Raw genomic sequence first — 7040 nt, 5'->3', positions numbered from 1 at the left:
GGAGTAGGGATTGCCATGCAACAGATGCACTAGAGCTATAAGTGTATGAAAGCTCATCAAAAGAAACTAAGTGGGTGTGCATCCAACTTGCTTGCTCACGAAGTCCTAGGGCATTTTGAGGAAGCCCATCATTGGAATATACAAGGCAAGTTCTATAATGAAAAATTCCCACTAGTATATGAAAGTGACAAAATAAGAAACTCTCTATCATGAAGAACATGGTGCTATTTTGAAGCACAAGTGTGGAAAAAGGATAGTAACATTGTCCCTTCTCTCTTTTTCTCTCATTTTTTATTTGGGATTCTTTGGCCTCTTTTTTTTTATTTGGGCTTCTTTGGCCTATTTTTTTATAGTCTCCATCCTTATTTCCTCACATGGGACAATGCTCTAATAATGATGATTATCACACTTTTATTTACTCATAACTCAATGTTACAACTCGATAGTAGAACAAAAATATGACTCTATGTGAATGCCTCCGGCGGTGTACCAGGATATGCGATGAATCAAGAGCGACATGTATGAAAGAATTATGAAAGTGGCTTTGCCACAAATACGATGTCAACTACATCATCATGCAAAACAATATGACAATGATGGAGCGTGTCATAATAAGCGGAACGGTGGAAAGTTGCATGGCAATATATCTCAGAATGGCTATGGAAATGCCATAATAGGTAGGTATGGTGCCTGTTTTGAGGAAGATATAAGGAGGCTTATGTGTGATAGAGCGTATCGTATCACGGGGTTTGGATGCACCGGTGAAGTTTGCACCAACTCTCAAGGTGAGAAAGGGCAATGCACGGTACCGTAGAGGCTAGCAAATTGCGAAAAGGTAAGAGTGTGTACGATCCATGGACTCACATTAGTCATAAAGAACTCATATACTCATTGCAAAAGTTTATTAGCCCTCGAAGCAAAGTACTACTACGCATGCCCCTAGAGGGATAGATTGGTAGGAAAATACCATCGCTCGTCCCCGACCGCCACTCATAAGGAAAGCACTCAAAGAACACCCCATGCCTCAAAATTGTCACACAACGTTTACCATACGTGCATGCTACGGGACCTGCCAACTTCAACACAAGTATTTCTCAATTTCACAATTACCCAACTAGCATGACTCTAACATTACCACCTTTATATCTCAAAACATCTATCAAGTATCATAGTATTCAATGCACTCTATATGAAAGTTTTTATCATACCCATCTTGAATGCCTATAATATTAGGAGTAATTTTATAGCCAAAGAAAATTACATGCTGTTCTAAAAGACTCTCAAAATAATATAAGTGAAGCATGGGAGATCAATAATTTCTACAAAATAAAACCACCACCGTGCTCTAAAAAAATATAAGTGAAGCACTAGAGCAAAATTATCCGGCTCAAAAGATATAAGTGAAGCACATAGAGTATTCTAATAAATTCCGATTCATGTGTGTCTCTGCCAAAAGGTGTGTACAGCAAGGATGATTGTGGTAAACTAAAAATCAAAGACTCAAATCATACAAGACGCTCCAAGCAAAACACATATCATGTGGTGAATAAAAATATAGCCTCAAGTAAAGTTACCGATAGACGAAGACAAAAGAGGGGATGCCTTCCGAGGCATCCCCAAGCTTAGGATTTTGGTTATCCTTGAATTTTACCTTGGGGTGCCTTGAGAATCCCCAAGCTTAGGCTCTTTCCACTCCTTGTTCCATAGTCCATCAAATCTTTACCCAAAAACTTGAAAACTTCACAACACAAAACTCAACAGAAAATCTCATGAGTTTCGTTAGTATAAGAAAACAAACCACCACATTAAGGTACTGTAATGAACTCATTATTTATTTATATTGGTGTTAAACCTACTGTATTCCAACTTCTCTATGGTTCATACCCCCCGATACTAGCCATAGATTCATCAAAATAAGCAAACAACACACGAAAAACAGAATCTGTCAAAAACAGAACAGTCTGTAGTAATCTGTAGGTTTCGAATACTTATGTAACTCAAAAAATCCTGAGAAATTAGGGAGTCCTAAATATTTGTATATTGATCTACTGCAGTTGGATTTGGTATTTTAACGCTCTCTGGTAAAAAACGAAAATTATTCTCGTGAGCGCATACTTTCTGTTTTTTTCAACAAGATCAAATAACAATCATCCAAGAAGATCCTAAAGGCTTTACTTGGCACAAACACTAAATAGAACATAAAAAAACACAATAATAACAGAGAATAGATGATTTATTTATTACTAAACAGGAATAAAAAGCAAGGAAAAAATAAAATTGGGTTGCCTCCCAACAAGCGCTACCGTTTAACGCCCCTAGCTAGGCATCTATAATTTTAATGATGCTCACATGAAAGATAGCAATTGAAACACGAAGGGAGCATCATGAAACACGTGACAAACACATCTAAGTCTAGCATAATTTATATGCATTGGCATCTTGTAGGCAAACAAATTATCATAGCAAGCAAAAACTAGTATATGCAAGGAAGTGGAAAGAAACAATAGCAATCTCAACATAACGAGAGGCAATTTTGTAACATGAAAATTTCTACAACCATATTTTCCTCTATAATAATAATTACATGTAGGATCATAAGCAAATTCAACAATATAGCTATCACAAAACATATTCTTAACACGATCCACATGTATGCAAAGTTGACACTCTTCCAAAATAGTGGGATTAACACTAACTAAAGTCATGACCTCTCCAAACCCACTTTCGATATTATTGCAAACATTATTATCAATCTCATATTCATCATGGGGATTAAATAAAGTTTCAAGATCATAAGAAGAATCACCCCAATCATGATCATTGCAACAAATAGTAGTCATAGCAAAACTAGCATCCCCAAGCTTAGGGTTTTGCATATTATTAGCACAATTTACATCAATTGAATTTATAATAAAATAATTGCAATCATGCTTTTTATTCAAAGATATATCGTGAATCGCTTCACAAAGTAATTCACCACACTTTTCAGATTAACGAACTTGAAGCAAAACCTCATAAAGATAATCTAGTGCGCTCAACTCACTAGCAATAGGTTCATCATAATTGGATCTCTTAAAGAGATTAGCAAGTGGATGAGGATCCATAAACTTTTAGCAAGCGAAGATGTAAGCAAAAAAGAAGGTACATGGTAACACAAGATCGAACGGAAGAAGGGCGAAAGAAAAGGGCAAGGGTGAAGTGGGGGAGAGGAAAACAAGAGGCGGATGGCAAATAATGTAATGCGAGGGATAAGAGTTTGTGATGGGTACTTGGTATGTCTTGACTTGAGCGTAGATCTCCCCAGCAACGGCTCCAGAAATCCTTCTTGCTACCTCTTGAGCATGCGTTGGTTTTCCCTTGAAGAGGAAAGCGTGATGCAGCAAAGTAGCGTAAGTATTTCCCTCAGTTTTTGAGAACCAAGGTATCAATCCAGTAGGAGACTACACGCAAATCGCCTAGTACCTGCACAAACAAATAAGAACCTTGCAACCAACGCGATAAAGGGTTTGTCAATCCCTTCACGGCCACTTGCAAAAGTGAGATCTGATAAAGATAATAAGATAAATATTTTTGGTATTTTTGTGTAATAGATTGGAAAATAAAGATTGCAAAATAAATAGTAAACTAGAATTGTAGATTGGAAACTTATATGATGTAAGGTAGACCTGGGGGACATAGGTTTCACTAGTGGCTTCTCTCAAGATAGCATGTATTATGGTGGGTGAACAAATTACTGCCGAGCAATTGATAGAAAAGTGCATAACTATGATGATATCCAGGCAATGATCATGAATATAAGCATCACGTCCGTGACAAGTAGACCGAAACGATTCTGCATCTACTACTATTACTCCACACATCGACCGCTATCCAGCATGCATCTAGAGTATTAAGTTCATAAGAACGGAGTAATGCATTAGGCAAGATGACATAATGTAGAGGGATAAACTCAAGCAATATGATATAAACCCCATCTTTTTATCCTCGATGGCAACTATACAATACATGCCTTGCTGCCCCTGCTATCACTGGGAAAGGACATCGCAAGATTGAACCCAAAGCTAAGCACTTCTTCCATTACAAGAAAGATCAATCTAGTAGGCCAAACTAAACCGATAATTTGAAGAGACTTGCAAAGATATCAAATCATGCATATAAGAATTCAGAGAAGAATCAAATAATATTCATAGATAATCAAGTTCATAAACCCACAATTCATCGGATCTCAGCAAACACACCGCAAAAAGAGTTACATCGAATAGATCTCCAAGAAGATCAAGGAGAACTTTGTATTGAGATTCAAAGAGAGAGACGAAGCCATCTAGCTAATAACTATGGACCCGAAGGTCTGTGGTAAACTACTCACACATCATCGCAGAGGCTATGGTGTTGATGTAGAAGCCCTCCATGATCGAATCCCCCTCCGGTAGATCGTTGGAAAAGGACCCAAGATGGGATCTCACGGGTATAGAAGGTTGCGGTGGTGGAAAAGGTGTTTCGTGGCTCTCCCCGAAGGTTTAAGGGTATGAGAGTATATATAGGTGAAAGAAGTAGGTCGGTGGAGCTGCGAGGGGCCCACGAGGGTGGGGGCGCGCCCTCCTACCTCGTGGCTTCCTCGCTACTTCCTTGACGTCCACTCCAAGTTTCTTGGATTGAGTTTTTTCCAAAAACGATCCTCGCCAAGGTTTCATTCCGTTTGGATTCCGTTTGATATTCCTTTTCTGCGAAACACTAAAATAGGCAAAAACAACAATTTGCACTGGGATTTCGGTTAATAGGTTAGTCTAAAAAATAATATAAAAAGGTATATTAAAGCCCATTAAACATCCAAAAAAGATAATATAATAGCATGGAACAATCAAAAATTATAGATACGTTGGAGACGTATCAGCAGATTTTAACAACTTAGCACAAGTCAAGCAATCAACCTACACATGCAAGTCTATGAGTATAGCAGCGGAATGTAGAACATTGCACATGAAGGTAAAGGGAGGAGTTTGGAGGGAGCAAACTCAATGTAGACACGGAGATTTTTGGCGTGGTTCCGATAGGTGGTGCTATCGTACATCCATGTTGGTGGAGACTTCAACCCACGAAGGGTAACGGTTGCGCGAGTTCATGGAGGGCTCCACCCATGAAGGGTCCACGAAGAAGCAACCTTGTCTATCCCACCATGGCCATCGCACACGAAGGACTTGCCTCACTAGGGTAGATCTTCACGAAGTAGGTGATCTCCTTGCTCGTACAAACTCCTTGGTTCAACTCCACAATCTCGACGGAGGCTCCCAAGTGACACCTAAACAATCTAGGAGACACCACTCTCCAAAAGGTAATAGACGGTGTGTTGATGATGAACTCCTTGCTCTTGTGCTTCAAATGATAGTCTCCCCAACACTCAACTCTCTCTCACTGATTTGGATTTGGGGTAAAGAAGATTTGAGTGGAAAGCAACTTGGATAAGGCTAGAGATCAAGATTCATATGGTTGGAATGGAATATCTTGGTCTCAACACATGAGTAGGTGGTTCTCTCTCAGAAAATGAATGTTGGAAGTGTAGGCATGTTCTGATGGCTCTCTCCATGAATGAAGAGTGGGTTGAGGGGTATATATAGCCTCCACACAAAATCTAACCGTTACACACAAATCACCAAACTCGGTGGGACCGAATAATGAAACTCGGTCAGACCGATTTTGTTCAAAATGTGAACGTTAGGATTTCCGGTGGGACTGACATGTCAACTCTGTGGGACCGATTTCATTAGGGTTAGGGCATAACGTAATCTCGGTGAGACTGATTACACAAACTTCGGTGGGACCAATTTTGGTAATAAGATAACGAGAGAGTTGGTCAGGCAAACTCGGTGGGACTGATTCACTCATCTCGGTGAGACCGAAACGTTACGAAGGGGAAATAGAGAGTTTGCATTGCGAACTCGGTGGGACCAATCACTCATCTCGGTTGGAGCAAAACGTTATGAAGGGAAATAGAGAGTTTGCAATCCCATCTCGGTGAGACCGAGATCCCTATCGGTGAGACAGAAGTGACTAGGGTTTGTGGCAGTGGCTATGCCAAATGAACTCGGTGGCGCCTAGAAAGTTTCGGTGGGGTCGAGTTTCACTTTTGGTTTGGGACATATGTGGATATGATAAAGTAGTTGAGAGTTTTTGGAGCATATCACTAAGCATTTTGAGCAAGCAACCCATTAAGCAACATCTCATCCCCTTTTAATAGTATTGGCTTTTCCTATGGACTCAATGTGATCTTGGATCACTAAAAGTAAAATGTAGAGTCTTGACCTTTAGAGCTTGAGCCAATCTTTTGTCCTTAGCATTTTGAGGGGTCCACATTTCTAATCCATGCCATGCCAATCATTGAGCTTTCCTGAAATATTTATCTTGAGATATCATTAGCTCAATGCGCTATATGTTGTTAAGAATTACCAAAACCACCCAGGGATAGTTGCACTTTCAAATTTCTATAGGAAAATTTTCTGTAGAGCCCTATGCTTTATAGGAATGGAATCATATTCCTATGGAGGAATTCTTCCTATCTTCCACATTTCATAGAAAAATAAACATTAGCCTAGACTCAATGTAAAAAAATCCTCTAATGTGAATCAAAGGGCATCTCCTTTCCTATTCCTACTCATAGGATTTAAGATACATGTCATCTCATTTCCTATGACTTTCCTATTGCTACGATTTTCCTACCCTATGAACCAAATGAGGCCTGAATGTATCTGTGAACCAACTCTTTGAGTTTCATGCGAATTAATGTGTAATTGTGGACTATTGTCTGATCGATCGCTAAGCCTGCAATTTTAGGAGCTTGTGCTATTGGCCGGTCGATGCGGATCAGACCTATAAGCGTACCACGAGCTCATCAGCCCCAACGTTTCTCTTCGGTGAGTGTTTTGCAAGTACTATATCTCGCAGAGTAGCTAGCCTGCTAACACCAAGAATCATCAAACAAGCCTTGTTGATATGATAAATAGTTCAAACTTACATCTAAGCATGCCATACATTACATCAAAAGCTGG

The sequence above is a fragment of the Triticum urartu genome, chromosome 2, assembly GCF_003073215.2.
Source record: "Triticum urartu cultivar G1812 chromosome 2, Tu2.1, whole genome shotgun sequence".
Lineage (NCBI taxonomy): Eukaryota > Viridiplantae > Streptophyta > Magnoliopsida > Poales > Poaceae > Triticum > Triticum urartu.
The sequence above is the reverse complement of the archived record's forward strand: the minus strand, read 5'-3'. Positions refer to the sequence as shown.